At 46.8% G+C, this 6746-nt stretch overlaps 1 long non-coding RNA gene across 3 annotated transcripts in view; it reads left to right on the top strand.

Moving 5' to 3' along the window:
- The first annotated feature begins 63 nt into the window (after positions 1 to 63).
- The window catches only part of LOC139622412 (uncharacterized), a 24631-nt gene continuing 17948 nt past the window's right edge, over positions 64 to 6746 (top strand). The window contains exons 1-2 of one of the 3 annotated variants that reach the window (XR_011691233.1): positions 64 to 817; positions 2840 to 2908. This is a non-coding gene — a long non-coding RNA (uncharacterized lncRNA). The other 2 variants (XR_011691234.1, XR_011691235.1) reach the window with 2 other exon arrangements.

Below are 6746 nucleotides of genomic sequence, written 5' to 3' on the forward strand. Positions count from 1 at the left end.
GTGTGTGTGTGTGTGTGTGTGTGTTTTCTGTTTATAATCCAATATTTTATTCAGTGAAGAGAAATTTTTCCCAAAAACATAAAAAAGCAAATATTCCTCAGCAAAGTCTCTTTAGTTTGTGATGAGCCAGTCATCATCCAGTGCAGGAAACTCTCCGGATCTGCAGCAGTTGTGTTCGTGTTGGTTGATTATATCCAGTAAATTGGTGACTTGATCAAGTTGAAGGTGACAGGTTCATTCATGCTGACTGCTTCATGTTTCTCATCTGATGGAGGTAACGTGGCCAAAAAATTAGAAATCAGAAGAACTTTATTGGTTGTCACAAAACAGCGGGAATGTGTATTTACCTGTGGAATCAGTCCAGAGCTTCTGTTTCTTCAGGAGTGAGACGGATTTCTGAGTGAAGAGGAGGATGTGGGCAGAGTTTAGAGACTCGAGGTGAAGTGAAATCATACTCCGCCTGTTGGCCTCCAACCAGGAGCGCGGCGGAGAGAAGAAATTAAATCTGAGCCACATTCTCTGAAAGTTTCCATCATGATTCTGAGGACAGAAGGATTTTGATCTAAAAATACTGAAAATGATTTTTTAATCCACATTGAGCAGGTAACAGGAGGAGAAGGAATAATTCACAGGGTCAGACATTTGCTGTGTGTGTGGGTGTAATCTGTTTTGTCGCAGGACCCAGTGTCAAAAATCAAATTCCCAAGCAGAGCCGTGTAGAAATGAGCAGAAGCAGAGGATGGAGAGAGGCCCGCAGCCATGAGTCTGAGCCAGACACGGACCCGCTCTGAAAAACTAAGCTTCCTTGCTGGTGAAGGTGAGAACTGCAAATATTGGGATAAACTGTCACATCTGCAGCTGCAGAGAAATCCCATCATTCCACCATCAACATCTGGAACTGAGTTTTTTGAAGCCGGTCTCTAAAACAAACCCACTGCTCCTGGTCTGAAGGCGTCTCTCTTCAAACCACAACATTTGCTCCTGCGCCGGCATCAAGCTCCGTTTTCATGAATCCTGGAATGACTTCCTCATCAATTCATGCAAACCGCGTCCATGCCACACATCACATGAGGAGAGGGAGGACACGGGCGACCCCTGACCCCTGACCCTCAGTGGATCTCCCAGTGGACCCCCCCTTCCCATCCCATCCCGGGCTGAGTCAAGGGCATGCATGGATACCCCCCAACCCACCCACCGCCCCCCCCCCCCCCCCCCCTCCTCAGGGTCACTGGGACACGATCTCATTAAAGGCGGCCTGATCTGCAACTGCAATGCAGACATTAAATAGCAGTATTTTTCAATTAGGGCTGACAAATTCAATCAAAATTCCATAGATTAGGATGAAATGAGGCATGGGTCATTTACAAGGGAATTTAATTGCACGGCCATTAGACAAATAGTACAGCAGTCTCTGTCTCATTATCAATCATGCGGGGGCATCAATAGTAAAAGGTTGTAAGGCAGAGGAGGGGGCAGGGGGTGTACAAGTGTGTGTGTCTGTGCACGGGGAGCGTACACGTGGCAGCGCTGCCACCTCCGCAGAGCAGCTAATAAATACCCTCTTTTGTGCTTATAAATTATCCAGTTTAATTAACAACATGGATTATGATTGGACTATGATTTAATTAAACCTTTCCTGCATGCAAGCCGAGCACTGCGATCATCCATTATGGGCCGGGGGAAGGAGGGGGGGGGGCGGGGGGGTGAGGGGCTGAAGGTGTGGTGGGGGTGGGGGTGGGGGTGGGGGGGCAGCTGGAGTGTAACACTGCACTAAATGAAGCTTCCTCTAATAGGAGCTGCTTACCTGGTAAGATCATCAGTCGCTGCAACAAGCGGCGATAATAGGCCTCTGGATGGCTGAGGAGCCTTTACAGAACCCCCCCACCCCCCCGTGCGTTTAGATCTAAAGCTAAATGGCACAATCTGAGAGTTTGCTGATATTACCGTCACATGGTGTAAAGTGGAGGGGATGTGGCGGGGAAAGCAATTATGAAACGCTCGCCACAGCTGAGAAGCCGAGCAGGGTTGGAACCAGATGCATGGATGTGTGGAGGGTGGAGGGCGGAGGGTGGAGGGTGGAGGGACGTCGCCCCGAGCACCGGCGCCGCCCGACACGATTCCGTCAGAGCAGAGCAGCGCGGCGGTATCAACCTTTTCATCAGCCTCTAAATGCCAGATTCAGTGCACAAACACACAGCGCCGTCAGACAGACTGAGGCCTGCACAGCCACACATTCAGAGAAATACACTTGGTATTTTAAAAAGCAAATCGATTCTCTGTGAATAAAAACTGGAAGGAGTGGAGGCATTTAATCTGAAGACCTGCAGCCAGTTCCTGACTCTTAAAAACAAGTTTCAGGACCAAAAAGCAGACGTTTCGAGCAGCAACTTGATGAGCAGCATCACTCACACTCCTGTCTTTGCTCTCAGTGGCCTCAGCTCTCCACCAGATGTTGGAAACTGGTTCTCTGGACTCACTGAGTCCTGAGGCTTTGGCTTTGACACCTGGAGCATTATCCTGCTGAGTCCACTGAGCCCCAGGCTTCTGGCCTTGGTGACAGGAAGTGGACCCTGACGTGGTCTCTGCTGTTGTGGTCCATCCACCTTCAGGTCGACGTGTTGTTCACCCTGAAGCTTTTCTGCTCAGTTCAGTGGTTATCTGAGTGACCGGACCTCCAGCCGGTCCGTTTCAGAGCCATGACAACATGCAGCAGGTCGAGGAAAGATTGAGTTGTGCTCTGTTCAGACACATTGACTGTGAAGCCTCTGACGGAGGAGAAAGAACAGGAACACGTGTTGTGGTGCTGATATTATAACAGGTGGTGTTTTTGTTTTTCCAGGTCCCTGATGCAGAGGAAGGAGCAGCGTCCATGCATGAAAACTCTGGAACCTGTGGATCACAACTCCTGGTGAGTAAAATGGCATTTTTTCCTATTTCTGGTCTCACAGGAACATCCACGTCAGAGGGGGGCGACACCCGCTGGCCGAGGAGAAACTTAGAAAATGGTCAAAATCAGAAAAACGTTCTGTCTTTGTCACAGGAAAAGATACAAAAAGCTGACTTATGAAGATGCAGCTGCGACAAAGACGAGACTGAGCTCTGCTTTCGTCCCAAAGCTCAGATCAATTAACATTTAGAGCGTCGATTGGATTTTTGATTATCAGAGCTGAAAGGGACTCGATTGATTGGCCACCGAGGTCGCCCCTGCCCTGACGATGGCTGATCCAGTGAGAGAGGAGGCCTGATGGGGATTGAGTTTCTTAAGTATGTTCTGGCCGTGAGCAGGGTTAGTATTGATTGTTGCACTGCAGAAAACCTCTGTCCAAACAAGTCCTTTAATCAGGTCCTAAAATCAGTCCAGAAATCAGCTGGTGGCTCATCATTTGTCCAGTTTGGTTGCAAGTCAGAGCACAGATGATGTGTGTGCAACTAAATAAAAAACGAGCTGTATTTGTTGTCTGTTATCGGCTGTCGGTGCTTTGGAAGCTCAGACTGTGAGAAACATCTCAATAAAGTTGTAGTTTGAACTTGATGAAGCTGCAGGTGGAGGTTCGTGGGTTTGAAAGTTTCATCGTTTTCTTCTTCCTTTGGTGAATGAATGAGTGACAGGAAAAAAAAGCTGTTCACGACTTGATTCAAGCAGTTTTTTAGCAGTGTGGCCTCGTCCTCTGTGGGCTCTTTAAGATCCCACCTCCTCCGTTCTCTCTGGATCAATGACAACAGCAGCAGTGACAGTGGAGGCATTTTTAACACATACATTGTGTTTGCTGCTTCAGTGTTGTCAGTGAGCGCTGATTGCTTCTCTGTGTCGAGTGTTTCCACAGTTACTCTTCTTCTTCTTCTTGTTCTCCGCCGTGTTTCACACTTCTCACTTTAAATTCAATATTTGAATAAGCTCAGTATCTTCAGATTTTAGACAGGAAGGTGATGTGGCTGCAGGTAGTTCTCCTTCGTTTGTGCTACTGTGAATATGATAAACATGAGTCTGTCATGGTAATTACTGTTAGCACCATTTACCAGGACGCCCTGTCAGGGCTGTGGTTCAGGTTTGTGGATCAGGTTTGTGGATCAGATCTGTGGATCAGGGCTGTGGTTCAGGACTGTGGTTCAGGGCTGTGGATCAGGACTGTGGATCAGGTTTGTGGTTCAGGACTGTGGTTCAGGTTTGTGGATCAGGACTGTGGATCAGGGCTGTGGTTCAGGACTGTGGTTCAGGACTGTGGATCAGGGCTGTGGTTCAGGACTGTGGTTCAGGACTGTGGTTCAGGTTTGTGGATCAGGTCTGTGGTTCAGGACTGTGGTTCAGGTTTGTGGTTCAGGGCTGTGGATCAGGTCTGTGGATCAGGTTTGTGGATCAGGTCTGTGGATCAGGACTGTGGTTCAGGTTTGTGGTTCAGAATAAAAGCCAGTGATCATGTGACCAGACAGGAAATGAACGGAGAACTACAGACTCGTTGAACTTCCTGTGAGCTGACAGAACTGTAACCACCTTTATTGACATGATGAAAGTCAGACCACAGGAGGACAGTGGACATTCGTTTAAACTCTTCATGAGATGATTTTCAATGTCACACTTTTACAGAATCGCTTCGTCATTTTATGTTTATTCGTGAACCTGTAAATTATTGGAACCATAATTGTATAATAATTGGCAAAAACAAGAGAGAAAATCCTCAGTTTCCTCTGGAATAAAAGCACAGCTAAAGTTGAGGTTCTTTATGCTATCAAATTAACCAACAGTGCCCCCTGTAGGCCAATAAAAACACTGAAACCACGTCTGAGAGGATGATGCATTAGAACAAATATGCTAAACAGAGCATCCTCTGTCACCGTTCGAGGACACTTAGAGTTCGGTAATTGCTGTGGGAGTTTGGGGAACTTCCCGTCGTCTCTTCAGGGGTTTGGGGCAGGTTCACAGAGCAGAGGGAGGAGAGAGGAGTCTGCCGCTGTGAGCTGGACCTTAAAATTCAGACAGATTAAAGAGATGAGGCCCTGAGGCGAGACACGGGGCTGAGGAGCGGAGCAGGAGGGTCGTAGCTGCTTAAATACAGATCTGGGAGTCGGTGTCTGTCAGTTTTACCCTGAGCACTTTTTTTATTTTACCCACTGATTCACGTTAGTTTCTATTGACGTGTTGTGGCTGTTCATTGATTTGACCAGAGATCTATTAAAACTATATCTTCCCCATAACCTTCTGTAAACACGAAAAGATTTCTGCTCTTTAATTGATTTTAAAAACTCGATTAGTCTTCATTACATTCAGTTCAGGAAAAACATGAATAAAATGTGAAGGCAGAGCAGATAGGAGGGTAAAAATGGCTGTAAAATAATTTTCAGATCAGCAAAAACAACATGTTTCAGCCTCAGTTCGTCCTCAGGCAGCAACAAAAAGCCTCATTTAAAACTAATCATCAAAAAATACACAACATTTCTTCAGGGAACACAGAGAAATTCCAGCTGCTGCTTTAATATAGACAATACAGAAGAACACATCAACATTCCTTCACAGCAAGACTCAACATTTATTACTGCAGAGGGAAAAATAATCATAATGATAATCATAAATTCATAATAGATAACAGAAAAATAAAGTACAGTCTTCCTATGTCCAACCAGCAGCGTGAACCCAAACACACAGTGGTTTCAAACACAAAACCAAAGGCTCTCCACAGCTTTTAGCTTCACAGTGATGATGTGCTTTCAGAGAGGGAATAAAACACCAGTACCTGAAAGTGTCACGACAGCTGGTCGTGAGTTCTGGGCTCTGAGGTCAGGGTGAACAAAAGTCGGCTTCAGCTTCTGCAGTTTTAAGTAAAATGTGAGCGCTGGGACATCCATCAACCTGCATCAACTTTCCAACCCCGCTAACAGCTCAGAGCAGGTGTGCCTGCAGCCTCTGATGACTGTTATTACACACACAAACCAGCCTTCCTCCTCTTTAGGCCAATACATGTGGAGGTACACAGCTTGACCTTTGACCTCTGTGCATAAAAACATGCAGGTAAATATACGCTGCCTGCTGCGGCAAACCCAGAGAATTAGAGACGTCCAGGGCCAAGACAGACACGAGTTCAGCGGTCCAGACGGCCGCAGAAGAAGAATCAGACGGCGAGCTAATTGGATCTGGCGAGATGTTCACCTCCTCTCCCACACGCAGGCTAAAAAAGAGTTATTTAATTATTACAGCCTTAATTACTGCTGGTACAATCACCGAAATAGGATGCGAGGAGACGGCGGCTAAAATTGGGTTAGAGCTGCCTCGTTCTGCTGGTTTCCTCTGGGTTAACTGTGTCGGCTTCCATTAGCAACATGAAGGCACCGCGTAAATCTGCCTGTCTGCTGGGCCGCGCCTTTTCTGTGCATCTGAGAGGCTTCACATGAATGAACGCCTTGTCTTTAAAACCCCTCTCTGGCAGAGATTCTGGTTTTCTCACAAGAACGTCTCACTTTTCTCTCCGTCCTTCACTTGTCTTCATTTCCTTCATCAGTTGTGTTTTCCAGTGTCCTTGTTGGTTGTCATGGTGGTTTGCAGATCTAAGCTGTGGCTCTTCTTTCGTGTCAGGGGGTAAAATCAGATTCCAGTGTCAGTTAAAAGGTGAGAGGTCAGCTGTAATGTGTTTGCAGTCTGTTGGTTCACACACAGGCAGCCTGTCAGCTCAGCTCATCCTGTTTTTTGTGTCATTTTTGCGTTTCCCTTCTCACTCCCTGAGATTCAGCATGAATTTCCTCTACTTTGACAGAAGTCA

This window comes from Trachinotus anak, unplaced genomic scaffold (genome assembly GCF_046630095.1).
Source record: "Trachinotus anak isolate AG129_WGS33_773 ecotype Australia unplaced genomic scaffold, CSIRO_AGI_Tana_v1 ptg000006l, whole genome shotgun sequence".
Lineage (NCBI taxonomy): Eukaryota > Metazoa > Chordata > Actinopteri > Carangiformes > Carangidae > Trachinotus > Trachinotus anak.